The 13,962-nt window shown below is 33.5% G+C and overlaps 1 long non-coding RNA gene and 1 other non-coding gene across 3 annotated transcripts; one reads left to right on the top strand and one right to left on the bottom strand.

The window, feature by feature from the left end:
* The first annotated feature begins 6,288 nt into the window (after positions 1-6,288).
* LOC136201636 (small nucleolar RNA R71) lies at positions 6,289-6,395 on the top strand. The gene has a single exon (XR_010673982.1). It is a non-coding gene; the product is annotated as a small nucleolar RNA R71 (small nucleolar RNA).
* Positions 6,396-7,693: 1,298 nt separating this feature from the next.
* On the bottom strand, positions 7,694-10,441 carry LOC136200979 (uncharacterized). 2 transcript variants are annotated; one of them, XR_010673629.1, is made up of 2 exons: positions 10,266-10,441; positions 7,694-8,466 (listed from the first exon to the last, which is right to left on the bottom strand). It is a non-coding gene; the product is annotated as an uncharacterized lncRNA (long non-coding RNA). The 2 variants fall into 2 exon arrangements; XR_010673630.1 differs by having other exon boundaries at positions 7,694-8,496.
* Positions 10,442-13,962: the final 3,521 nt, after the last annotated feature.

A 13,962-nucleotide genomic window follows, 5' to 3' on the forward strand; every position in this document is an offset into this window, starting at 1 on the left:
TCCTGAAACTAAAAAAACAAAACTGAAACATTAAATTGAAGGAAAACCTAAGGTTTTGCCTTAATTAAAAAATTAATGATGAAAAGAAAATGGAAATTATTATTCACAATGAAGATAATTACATTGAATACCTTATTAGATATATACATAAAAACAAAACATCTATGTACACAAACAACAAACATATTTACACTATGTACAATCAAACAATATCAATTTAAACAGTATCCCTATGAATTGGAATACGGCGTGCATTGGCCCTGTCAATCTTCGCTTGAATGAAGATTTGTCTTTCTCCAGGAGAAAGAAATTTTGGACCAGAACGAAAAACTCTTTTTACAAGTCCCTCACTTTCCAAAAACTCGTAATTAAGAATAGGAAATGGTTCCTTATCAGTCCAAGGAACAGAAACTGATCCCTTGGTACCCAGAATTATTCCACATATGATATTCCCAAACCCTATTTTCTGATTCTTCGAACGGGAAGCGGCAACTAATCCCTCCATTAAAGTCTTTGAGGAATTAACTGTGTTGCCTTGGAAAATATCTCATAACACATACAAATCTGTATCTTGGACGACACTGCTTCTGACTCGACCAAACAGACTATGACAGAGAAATTTGTGAAGATACAGCATGGAGTTAAAATTTATTAATTTGTTGTAGGCAAGACTTAGATTGAATCTCCAAAATCCCGTCAACATTCTCCATATATTTGCAGAAGTCATATCTCTGCCAGGATGGTGGGGAGTAGTGTCCCGTGGTGGAAAACCAAACCAAGCATGAAGTTCAGGATATCCAAAAGTGAATAGTTTACCCTCACAATGAAAACTGAGATGAACACGCCTCTTGTTGACGAAACGAACAGTAGACAGAAACTCTAGTACCCAGTTTCCAATAATAGGAAACTTCATGGATGCAAATTTGGTCCATCCTAAGTTTGTCAGATAGCGATTCATGTCATCGCTGATCCCGAGTTCTTCACTCAGGAACTCATCCATATACAGCATTCCACAAAACTGTGCATATCTAAACCTCAAATATCGTCTTCCCTCATCATGATTGTAGATGGGAAACCATGCTCCATAGCGTGAAGAGATATCAACACGCTTGCTACGAGCAGAAGTATTCTTCCTAGCATTTTTCAGAGAGGTAGTCATGTTTGTGAATAAAATTGTGTCTGTAACCTTTAGAAATGAAGAAAGAAATTCAGAATTCTGAAAGAGATGAATTGAAATAAAAGAATTCTGAATCTACAGGAATATATAGGTTACTTAAGTGAAAGATTGTGTCTGTTGAGAATGAAAAGTTGTGTCTAACTGATACTTTTTGGACAAAACTGACTGAATATCTCAACTTAGATTTCTGGAATCTCTATTGAGAATTCCCTAATTCTAAAACATGGAGAATCTCAACTGAGATTTCTAGAATCTCCACAGAGATTTCTAAATATTTATTTTTTTTTCAAAAACACTTAATACTTTAAGAAATATTTCAAAACATGACTAGATTGGAATTTTAATTTACAAAAAACTTATTTGGACACAAATTCAAAAATAAAAATAAATAAAAATAAATTAAACTAAAAATGAAAATAAAAATAGATTAATTTAAAAAGAAATAAAAATAAAAATTATGAACAAAAGATAAGAAAAACTAAAAATAAAAAATATGAAGACTAAATAAATTAATTTTCAAAGAATTCGTCCACGAATTCAATTGCTTGAATTGGAGCTCCTTCGTAATAAATTTTGCATCGATTACCGTTAACCTTAAATTGATCGCATTTGGAATTTTCTAACTCTAAAGCTCCATAATCAAATGTTTTAATAACCACATACGGTCCATTCCATCTAGACCTGAGCTTACCTGGAAATAACTTTAATTTGGAATTAAAAAGCAAAACTTTATCCCCAACATTAAAGCTTTTAACTTTAATTCTGGCATCATGCCATTTTTTAACTTTTTCCTTATAAACCCTTGTATTTTCGTAGGATAAATAGCGTAATTCATCTAACTCGCTTAAGTCGAACAAACGCTTTTTTCCTGCGCTTTGCAAATCATAATTAAGGGGTTTTATAGCAATATGCTTTATGTTCTAACTCTACTGGTAAATGACAAGCTTTACCATAGACTAGTCTATAAGGTGTCATTCTTATAGGTGTTTTAAATGCGGTACGGTATGCCCATAACACATCGTTAAGTTTATGTGCCTAGTCTCTTCTAGAAGACAAAACTGTTTTCTCAAGTATCCATTTGAGTTCTCTATTTGATATTTCCGCTTGACCATTCGTTTGAGGATGGTATGGCGTAGATACACGGTGGTGTACTCCGTATTTTCTCATAAGCGACTCAAAGCTTCTATTTATGAAATGAGTACCTCCATCGCTTACCATAACTCTAGGGATTCCAAATCGACAAAATATTTCATTTAAAAACTTAACAACTACCTTAGAATCATTTTTCGGGGTTGCAATTGCTTCAACCCACTTTGAAACATAATCTACGGCTACTAATATATAATTTTTGCCAAAAGAAGAAGGAAAAGGACCCATGAAATCGATTCCCCACACATCGAAGATTTCAACTTCCAACATGTTTGTGAGAGGCATCTCATCTTTCCTTCCTAAATTCCCGATTCTTTGACATTTATCACAACAGGTAATAAATGAACAGACATCTTTAAACAGGGTAGGCCAAAAGAATCCACATTCTAATATTCTAGCTACTGTTTTGCTTACGCTGTTATGACCTCCATAAGCGCTTGCATGACATTCTAACATTATAGAGTCATATTCAAACTCACTAACACATCTCCTAAGCATTCCATCGCCGCATGTTTTGAACAAGAATGGATCTTCCCAAAAATATCTCTTAACTTCCGAAAAGAATTTCTTCTTTTGCTAAGAATTTAATCCATCTGGTACAACATGAGCAGCTAAGTAATTGGCTATATCCGCATACCATGGTGCTATGACACTTTTTACTTGCATGAGATACTCATCAGGGAAATCATCTCGAATGCCTAATGTTTCACCGATGGGACCGTTTTCATCTTCAAGTCTTGATAGATGATCGGCGACAAGGTTTTTGATTCCCTTTTTATCTTTAATCTCTATGTCAAATTCTTGTAATAACAAGACCCATCTAATAAGACGCGATTTTGCATCTTTCTTAGCAAATAAATATCTTAAGGCTGCATGATCGGTATAAATGATGACTTTAGATCCTAACAGGTACGACCTAAACTTATCACATGCAAACACTACCGCTAGCATTTCTTTTTCAGTTGTGGTGTAATTTAACTGTGCACCGGACAATGTGTGACTCGCATAATATATAACATGAAGTTTCTTATCCTTCCTTTGACCTAATACATATCCTACAGCTAAGTCACTTGCATCGCACATAATTTCGAAAGGTAAATTCCAATCGGGTTTCGATATTATAGGTGTACTGACTATAGCTGTTTTCAATGTATTGAAAGCTTGTAAACAATCCTCATTAAAATCAAAAGTTGAATCTTTCATAAGCAAGTTAGTAAGTGGTTTGGAAATTACAGAAAAGTTCTTTATAAATCTCCTGTAAAAACCTGCATGACCTAAAAATGACCTTACTCCCTTAACAGTAGTTGGTGGGGGTAATTTTTCTATAACTGAAGTCTTTGCTCTATCCACTTCTAAACCTTTTTCAGATATCTTATGACCTAAAACAATTCCTTCGTCTACCATGAAATGACATTTTTCCCAATTTAATACTAAATTCGTTTCTTCACATCTAGACAATACTTTATCTAAGTTCTGTAAACATGCATCGAAAGAATCTCCATAAACTGAAAAATCATCCATAAAAACTTCCATGATATCTTCAATGAAATCATTAAATATTGCTGTCATACAACGTTGAAATGTTGCTGGTGCATTACATAGACCAAAGGGCATTCTCCTATATGCAAATGTTCCATAAGGACATGTGAAGGTTGTTTTGTCTTGGTCATCTGGGTAAATGTAAATTTGAAAGAATTCAGAATAACCGTCTAGGAAACAATAAAATGCATGACCGGCTATCCTTTCGATCATTTGATCAATGAAAGGTAGAGGAAAATGATCTTTCCTAGTTGCTTTGTTTAGGTTCCTATAGTCTATACAAACCCTCCAACCGGTGGTGGTTCGCGTAGGTATTAATTCACCTTCGTCATTCCTTACAACAGTTATGCCTCCCTTTTTAGGTACACAATGGATTGGACTAACCCATTCACTATCCGAGATCGGATAAATGATTCCATTGTCTAAAAGTTTAGTAATCTCATTTTTTACTACTTCTTTCATGTTCGGATTTAAGCGTCTTTGCCTATCCGCTTTAGGTGGCTTATCTTCTTCTAAGTGAATTCTGTGCATTACGATACTAGGATTAATTCCTTTTAAGTCTGAAATTTGCCATCCCATACTTCCTATCCTATTTCTAACAACTTCTTTCAATTTTTCTTCTTGATCATTTGTTAATTTGTTAGAGATAATTATAGGTAGAGAATCGCCTTCGCTTAAGAAAGCGTACCTCAAATGACTGGGTAATTCTTTAAGTTCTAATTTAGGGGGTATTACAATCGAAGGCGGAACTGGTCCATCTTCTCGAATCAAAGCCTCTGGGTCCTTATCTTCTAATTCTTCACCCATTATAGGTTCTATTATTTCTTCTTTTTGAATAACGTCATTGACACATTCTTCAACTAAGTCAAGTTTCATATAAGCGAATTCCTCCATAGGATATTTCATCGCTTTGTTCATATTAAACTCGATCTTATCTTCTTCTATCCTTAAAAGTACTTTCCCTTCCGACACATCAACTAGAGCACGTCCTGTGTTCATAAACGGTCTACCAAAAATTAGTGGACAATTAACGTCATATGCAAAATCTAATATAACAAAATCGATAGGAAAAATAAATTTGTCGACTTTAACTAAAACATCCTCAATTATACCATATGGTCTCTTAGTGGTTTGATCCGCTAATTGCAAAACTATATTGGTACGTTTGATATCTTCTTCTAAACCTAACTTGTTAAAAATAGACAACGTTAAGTTTATACTTGCTCCTAAATCACAAAGACAACTTGGGAATTCAATATCTCCCAACTTACATGGAATCGTAAAACATCCGGGATTTTTGAGTTTAGTGGGCAAAGTACTTGACACTATTGAACTACAGTCCTCAGTTAGCGAAATAGATGAAATTCCTTCCCAACTAATTTTCTTCGAAATTAAATCCTTTAAGAACTTACCATAGTTAGGAATTTGCGTAATTGCATCCATAAATGTTAAATTAATGTGCAAATTTTTAAGTTTATCCAGAAATGTTAAAAGTTGTTTGTCATAGTCCTTATTTCGGACTTTGTGCAGAAAAGGTGGTTTGGGTACAAAAGTTTTTGTACTTGAGTCAATTGGTGAACTTTTTGTGTTTGATATATCTTCTTTGGGTTTTGGTAAATCAGTTCCTGGTAATGTTGCATCTCCGGACATTTCCGGACGTAGATAATTTTTCCCTGAACAAAGAGTGATAGCCTTTACATGCTCTTTCGGATTTTCTTCCGTATGGCTGGGAAGACTTCCCTCTTTTCGGGATGGAATTGATTTAGCAAGTTGACCAATTTGGACCTCCAAATTATGGATGCTAGATGAGTGGTTTTTAATAAGCTGATCGAATTTATTTTCGATAACCATCGTCGTGATTACTTATTTTTCCACCGATAGCATCTATAAATTTGTCGATTTTAGAAGATAAAGTGCTAATCGTATCTCTTGACTGATTTTGATAATTATTGGTACGATTTTGATTAGCATTTGTATTATTATTATTGTTATCTTTCCAGTTAAAGTTAGGATGATTCCTCCATCCAGAATTATAAGTATTAGAAAAAGGATTATTAGTTTGGTTTTGCCCTTGGACAAAATTTACCTGTTCGATATCACTCATACTTTCATAATCCACATCTGTTTGGATTGGATTACCATTGGTATCGCACGGTGCCATAAACCTATCAATTTTGTGCGATAAGGCAGAAAATTGGGCTTGTAACATCGCGACTGGATCAAGATTCACTATACCTTTAACGGATGATGTGGTTGAGGATGATGGTTTTGCCACCGGTATATGTCCACATTCCGCGGGCCACATACTGCTGTTGATTGCCATTTCCTCCAAAAGTTCTCTTGCTTGGGCTGATGTCTTCTTCAGCGGGCAATTGGTAGGATTTAATCCATTATAAAATGTTTGCATTAGAAGTTCAGTGGGCAATTGGTGGTGTGGGCATAAACGTTGAAGTTCTTTAAAACGTTCCCAAGTCTCATAAAGAGTTTCATTATCATTTTGAGAAAAAGATGTTAACTCTTTTATGACTCTTGCGGTTTTTGCTAAAGGAAAATATTTTGATAAAAATGCTTGGGCTAATTGTTCCCAAGTTGCAAATGTTGCGCCTGGCATCGAAGTTAACCACTCTTTGGCTTCTATCCTTCAAAGTGAAAGGAAAAAGGCGAAGTTTGATTGCTTCGGCAGTCACATCTGGTATTTTAAAAGTGTCACAAATTTCAAGGAAATTTGTCAAATAGGTGTTAGGATTTTCGTTAGGTAACCAGTAAAATGTTACATTATTTTGAAACATATTAAGCAATGCTGGCTTAATTTCAAATTGGTTTGCGGTGATTTTGGGTTTAACGATACTATTGGTTACACCGGCCACCCCTGGCCTAGCGCAATCCATAAGTGTTGGTGGGTCTGCCATAATATCTGGCTCGGTATTTGTCTTTAATGGAGTTTTGTTTTTGCTTTTCTTGTTCTTTTTAATGGTTTTTTCAATTTTTATGTCTAACGGGTTTGGTGCAATGCCTGAACTTCGAGAACTACGCATGAACTTGAAATAGTGCACAAACCGAAACTACCTTCAAAACAGAATTTTTGAAAAATAAATATGTTAGTAAATTAAAATTAATAAATTGCAAAAGTTAAAATAAATATGTATAAACCTAGATTCGAAATAAAACACGAAAAATCTAATTTTTTGTTAAAAAATTTGGCGTTCCCCGGCAACGGCGCCAAAAACTTGTTGACCGATTTCCGCAAGTGCACGGTATACGCTTGTAGTAATAAAAGATATTGAATCCACAGGGAACGCTTTTTAACTAAAACTTATTTTAATTCAGTTCTATTCATGTCTTTAGGTTTAACTAAAGAAAATCGTCTAATTAATTGTATTGGTTTGTATTGGATTGGATTAATTAGGATTAGATGAGAACATTATATTAAACTTAGAATACAATTCCGTCTTGAGAATTAATTACAAAACAGAAGCTTTCGTGTTTAGGATAAACAGTGTATAAAACTTATTCGCATTAAGCAAAGAAAGCAACTATAACTTTGGTAAGATTATGAACATGTAATAATTCAAGAATTTATGCAATTAAATGGATTTGAACCGTAGAAATCTCTCTGGATCGGAGCAGATTTCTACCTTAATCAAATTGGTATTTTATATCCGATAAGCCGCGCTAACGATCATATCATCCATAAAAACTAATTCTTTCAAGTGTTCAACAAAGTTTCCTTGTAAATATAATTGTGTAAAACGTTTTAATGAAAACACCAGTTTATTACTTTGAAAATCATTTTGTCAGAATAACATCAAAATAACAACAGGAATAATATATTGAATAAGATAAATGTATTATTAATGAATTGTGAATCTTCACAAGTTAACAGAGAGGAAGAAACATGGATAGCATTTTGACGAAAACTTTGAGATCCGGGTTGTCAATCTTTCCCTCAAACTCCGTAGGTTTGTCAGACCCTTTTGCGCCTCGAATCTTCGGAATAGAGACCGCTAGGTCCACTACCAGAATGAGAATTTGTCTCTGAACAATCTTTAAAACTAAACTAATCACTACTGTGTTTATAACTAATCTAAGAACAACTTGTTTACATCAAGTTTGTTTTTACAGGAATGTAATCTAAACTTCTAATTCTTTTCTGAATCGGAACATAATAACAACTCTCTCTAAACTATAATTTCTCCAATTTTTCCAACTCTTGAATTCTGAAATGAATCACTTATTTATAGTTGGTGAATGGTTGTAATTGAAGGGTCGTGTCCGCTGGTGAAGGGTCGCTTTTATCCAAACGAACAGACGTGTTTTTTGGATTTCTGACATGTGAAAGCTGTGCAGAATTCTTCGTTGTCTCAACTGAGATTCTGAGAATCTCAGTCGCGACATGGGGCACGAGAGAAGGCTGACAAAAGTTGAATTTTTGGTGACTGAGGTTAGCGTGTCGCGACTGAGATTTTGAGAATCTCAGTCGCGACAGGGATGTTTTCCCCGTCTCTCGGCTGCTTCTAGTCTCCTTGAATCGGTCTTCTGATTAACACGTATTTTTGGCACGTAACTTAGGTTTTTTCCTTGTTTTTGCTCCGTTTTAGCTCCTATTTGGATTTAACCAAATAATTAAGTACCTTGCATTAAAGAAGTATATAAAGACGTAAAAGTATTCTAAATGAATATAATTAGCACGATTTCAATGTAAATTTAACGTATTTATATATGATATTTTAGGTATATTTTGGGCTTAACACGGTCTAAAACACGAATCTATTTTCTAATAGATAAAAATTTATTTGAACTACCTAAAGTTTTATTAATTATTTGGCTTGGACTTGATAATTCTATCAAGCTTCCTACGTATCCCGAACGTCTTTTAATCTTTAAACCGGGAATCAAAGCCACGTAGTTCTACCTATTTTAGGTAGTTTCAATAGATAGTTCTTTTAACTTATTAACTCGTTTTAACTTGTTCACACGTTGAATGACACGCTAATACTTTAATTGGATATTTCACTTTGTTATAATCTTTATATATATATATATATATATATATATATATATATATATATATATATATAAATCATTTTATCAAAATGAAACAAATCGAATAACGTTTTATCAAAACGAATCAAATCGAATAACGTTTTATCAAAATGAATCAAATCGAACAACGTTTTATCAAAATGAATCAAATCAAATAAACCGCTTTATCAAACCAATTCGTAATCAAAGAAACATTCTATCAAATAAACTCGTAATCAAATAAATTGTTTTAACAAACCAACTCATAATCAATCAAACGTAAAACATTATAATTCAAATCATCAAGCATTTCCAAAACGTAATATAAAATTTGTGTGTCCATCCTCGAATTCCACCCGTGTAGCTTATCATAACATCAATCATATCAATAATCAAGATATCTCATTCATATCTCGCCTTGCCTAACGTTAGGACTACCAGCCGTGCACTCTGGCCATACCGCCCTTAGGTATGGTCTTACAACTTACAACTCCTACCCCGAACAATCCTAGATGGACAAAACCATTTTTATCTATCGTTCAAAATATCGCAACATAAAATCATATTTGGATTTCAATCCAAATCACAGAAATACTAGCAATAATCGAATCAGCTTTCTCAATCCCCAAAATAGTTTAGCTTTCTAAATCCATAAACAATTCTCATAATATAATCAAATTCATTTTCCAACCCAATTTTCAAAATACCACAATAATAAACAATTATTTAACCAAAATAACAAAATATATAACTATTTAAAGAATATATTTTAAACCATTTAATCTAACGTATTCAAAACCACTTAAATATTATATAAATAGTTTAAAACTAAATATTAAACCACATACTTTTATGTGACTTATTTTTATCTGTCACCGGAATAATTATGGATAACACTAAACCGGTATAGTTAATTTAGACCAAATATACTGTTAGACTCGTTCTATTGTCACAAGTCTATTTGTAGTAATTTGATATTCAACTTTACACCGACTCTAATAGGCAAATATTGATATTAGTTCTTCCAATTTATAACTTATTTTAATTCGATAATTTAACGTCCCTTAATTATTATATAATATTAAATTTTCAACCAACATTTTTATCAGACTATTTATGTTCGTCACCGAAATTGTAAACTGTAACACTAAACTAGTATCGTTAATTTTGACTAAGGGTTCCGTTAGACTCGTAAACTTGCTAGAAATCTATTAATACCGAATTTCACGTTAGTAATGGACAACTAGTCTAAAATTATATTATGATTGATTGACGCTAAATTATTAATCGTAAATCTATTAAAATTTGACGACACTAGACTTACTCAAAATCATCCCTAGAACATTTTAAAAATAATTCAGATATAAAATACAGTTACCGAAATATCGTCGTCGGTCAATGAAAATTAATCGGTATGATCTGTTCACAACTGATCCCGAACATCATCGTTGGTCACCAAAAATTAATCGGTATGATCTGTTGACAGCTTTTGATTTTCCAAAGGAATACCTTACTTTCATTTCTTTTCTTCTTTTTTTCTTTTTAAAATACGCCCCCCTTCCTCCTTTTTTTTCTTTCCTTTCTTTTTTTTCATATATATATATATATGAGGAAGACTAAAAATGAGACCTATCTTTTCAATTGACACATATCCTTAGAAAACTCAATCTAATGACACGTTTTTTTTAAGATAAACCACCAAATGACACCTAAGGTCCCATTATTTATTCATTTGTTTAATAAATATTTTTATAGAAATATATATATATTAACATAATTAATATTAATTGTAATATACCTATCATAACATTCTTTCTTATTTTTTGTATATTTATGATTTGGTAATTGAAAAATATTGATTTTGATCCTTTAATTTATAACTTTTTATAAAAGTTACCCAAAACTTTTAATTTACACCTAAAAATATTAAATTAAACCCAATAATATATTTATAATATCCAATTAATGAATAATCTGTATATTATATTCTATACCGGAATCTAAGGATTGAAACTTACGGACACGGTCGTGACAATAAAAGTAACCATCTGGACAATTTTCCAACTAGCACTGGAGCTGAACACAAGTACTTCATCGGATCAACCTTTGCTACTACTTGAATGAGATAAGATTGGAAGTAGTGGAGAAGCTTCTTTGTGAGCCATAACATCATTGCATAAGTCTTTTCCACTATAGTATAGCGGATTTCATAATCCAACAACTTCTTACTGAGATAGTAAATGGCATGTTCAGATTTATCAGCCTGTTCCTAAACTAGCATTTCTCCAACTGAAGATTCTTCCACAACTATGTATAAAATAAAAGGCTTGCCCGGCATAGGAGGATGCAATACCGATGGATTAGTGAGATACTTCTTAATCTTTTCAAAGGCCAACTGACACTGTTCATTCCAAACAACTGGTTGTTCCTTCTTCAAAAGTTTAAAAATGGGTTCACATATTATAGTGAGGCGTGAAATGAATCTGGTGACATATTGGAGTGATCCAAGGAAAGATCGAACTTCTTTTTCTGTCTTTGGTGCAAGCATCTCAGTGATTGTTTTTATCTTATTTGGATCAATCTCAATACCCTTCTGGCTAATGATAGGCCCTAATAACTTCCCGGAGGTGACTTCGAAAACACACTTCTTTGGATTTAACCAGAGATTATACTTTTCTATTCGAGTTAGGAAATGATACAAGATAGCTGGATGCTCTTCTCTTGTCATGGACTTTACTAACATATCATTGACGTAGACCTCGACTTCTTTGTGGATCATATCATGAAGAATTACTGTTACTGCACGTTGATAAATGGCTCCAGCATTCTTTAATCCGAAAGGCATCACCCGATAACAGTAGGTACCCCATTCTGTAATAAAGGACATTCATCAGGATCTGATTATACCCATAGAATCCATCTATAAAGGAATACATAGTTGCTCTAGCTGCACTATCAATTAACATGTCAATGTGTGGGAGAGGAAAATCGTCCTTTGGAGAAGCTTTGTTCAAATCGCGGAAATCTACGCATACCCAAACTCTACCATCCTTCTTTGCTATAGGAACAATACTGGCTAACCAGTTTGATTGCTAAACCACTTCTATGAATTTGGCTACAAACTGCTTGACAATTTCTTCTTTGACTATTAATGCCCATTCTGGACGGAGACGTTGTAGCTTCTGTTTGACTGCCTTAGGTACCGGCCAGATTTTCCATTCCACAATCAGTTCCCTCACCGAAATGGAAGCCGCCAGTGCTCGGGTCAATTAAATGCAATATTGATGGGGAATTATTTAAAGGAAAATAGGCAAACGTTTGGCAGCGGAAATATAACATTTTAACCTTTTTCCATTAACCCAAGATCCGTTAATCGTTATTTCATATAAAGAGGGATAGAAGGAAATACCTTTTAGAAGTTCTATCTACCGTTGCAATTGAAGTGCCCACAACTCTTACTTCGAGTTCCCGAGCACACGACAAAAACACAATTCAAAACAAGTTAGAACTCAACCGTGTAAAAGCAATCAAGAATAGATTGCCTCTACTTAATCAACACAAGATCAAGTAATAAAAGAAAGAGATGAAAACCGATCGAATCGGAAGGAAGGAAGGGGTCGAAATTCTCTCTCTTCGGTATACTAGGGTTGGCCGATATTCTCATGTAAGGGGGGGTATATATACTCCCTTGTATCTAAACCCTAGTTAGATAGAATTAGGTTACTGAATAAGAATTTAATTTTGAATAAAATTCTTATTAGTTATTATCTATAATTATATCTAAATATAAAGATAATAATAATAACCTGACAGGATAATAATAGAAGCAATTTAATCTCATTAAACCTCCTAACTTATTTATCCTTTAATTAATTTAATTCACAATCATAATCTAATTAGAATTGTTAAAAAACAAATTAATTATTTATGTATTTTATATACATAAAATCGCCCCCCTCACTTACTGGGCCTTAGTCGACTCAGTTGGGCTTCCATCAATTAATTAACATCTGTTTCTCTTTTGGGCTCCAAGTCTTATGTGTGACCCATTAGGTTCTTATTGCTTCTAGCCGTATGCAACTATTAAATTAATTTTCTCAGAATTATATTTAATCTTTGCATAACGAAATGAGTGCGCGAAATGTGATTAGCAAATTCGAAACATTCCCCCAGAGCTATAAGAAGACAGGTTGATTCTGTCGTTGACCTTTCCGTATTAGTTACAGTATAATTCGATCCTTTATCAACTACATCCTTGAACTGAATCTTATGACTATGGATAATGTCAAGTCACATATAGTGAGACGTTCGTTTTACTTGTACAGGCCGAGTCAACTCCAATTAGATAGGTTAAGTGAAATCTGTATTTCAAGTCTTAAGCTATCACCTTGCAAGGATTTAGAGTCAAGTCTTCCACAAGCGATCCTTGGACGTATCTCCCATTTATCGGGAGTGACAAATGCTCAATCCAATGTATAACTATCCTGCAATTACTTCCTGTGATACCCAACGTCTGCCGTTCACACCCCAGAGTCATCTCTGTTATGGATCGTGTTACAACAGGGTCAAAGCATCACATTCCGTAATCCAGAATCACTAATTAGCATTCCTTTGAGTCTTAGGATTATTTATACCTATTAATACCAATGAGATGAACGGGTGACAATGATAAATCTACCCATCCTGTTATCTCAAGTCGGCTCCCCAATCCTAATGAACTCCCTTTCATTGGATCCATGCAACTGTCCAGATTATCTGTATATCTGAAGCTTGTGAGATCAACTCTCTGTCTTGACAGAAGACATTGTTACATGCAAGTCTCAACAGTGATATGTCAATCCTTTTCTAAACATATTACTTGACTTGGGGTGGTTTTAAGTTTATTAGTTTATTATAAAGTTTCGTCTCACTTCATGCTTGTATGAACACTTTATAATCACTTTAAACAAACTTAGGGATTTCCTTTTATTAGACTTATTTAGTTCTTAAAAGAGGTTGCCTTTATATAGTTATGAAACCATATCTTATTAAAACAAAAGACAGAAAGAAAACTTCATTTATATTTAGTTCATATC

This window comes from Euphorbia lathyris, chromosome 7 (assembly GCF_963576675.1).
Source record: "Euphorbia lathyris chromosome 7, ddEupLath1.1, whole genome shotgun sequence".
NCBI classification, from domain to species: domain Eukaryota; kingdom Viridiplantae; phylum Streptophyta; class Magnoliopsida; order Malpighiales; family Euphorbiaceae; genus Euphorbia; species Euphorbia lathyris.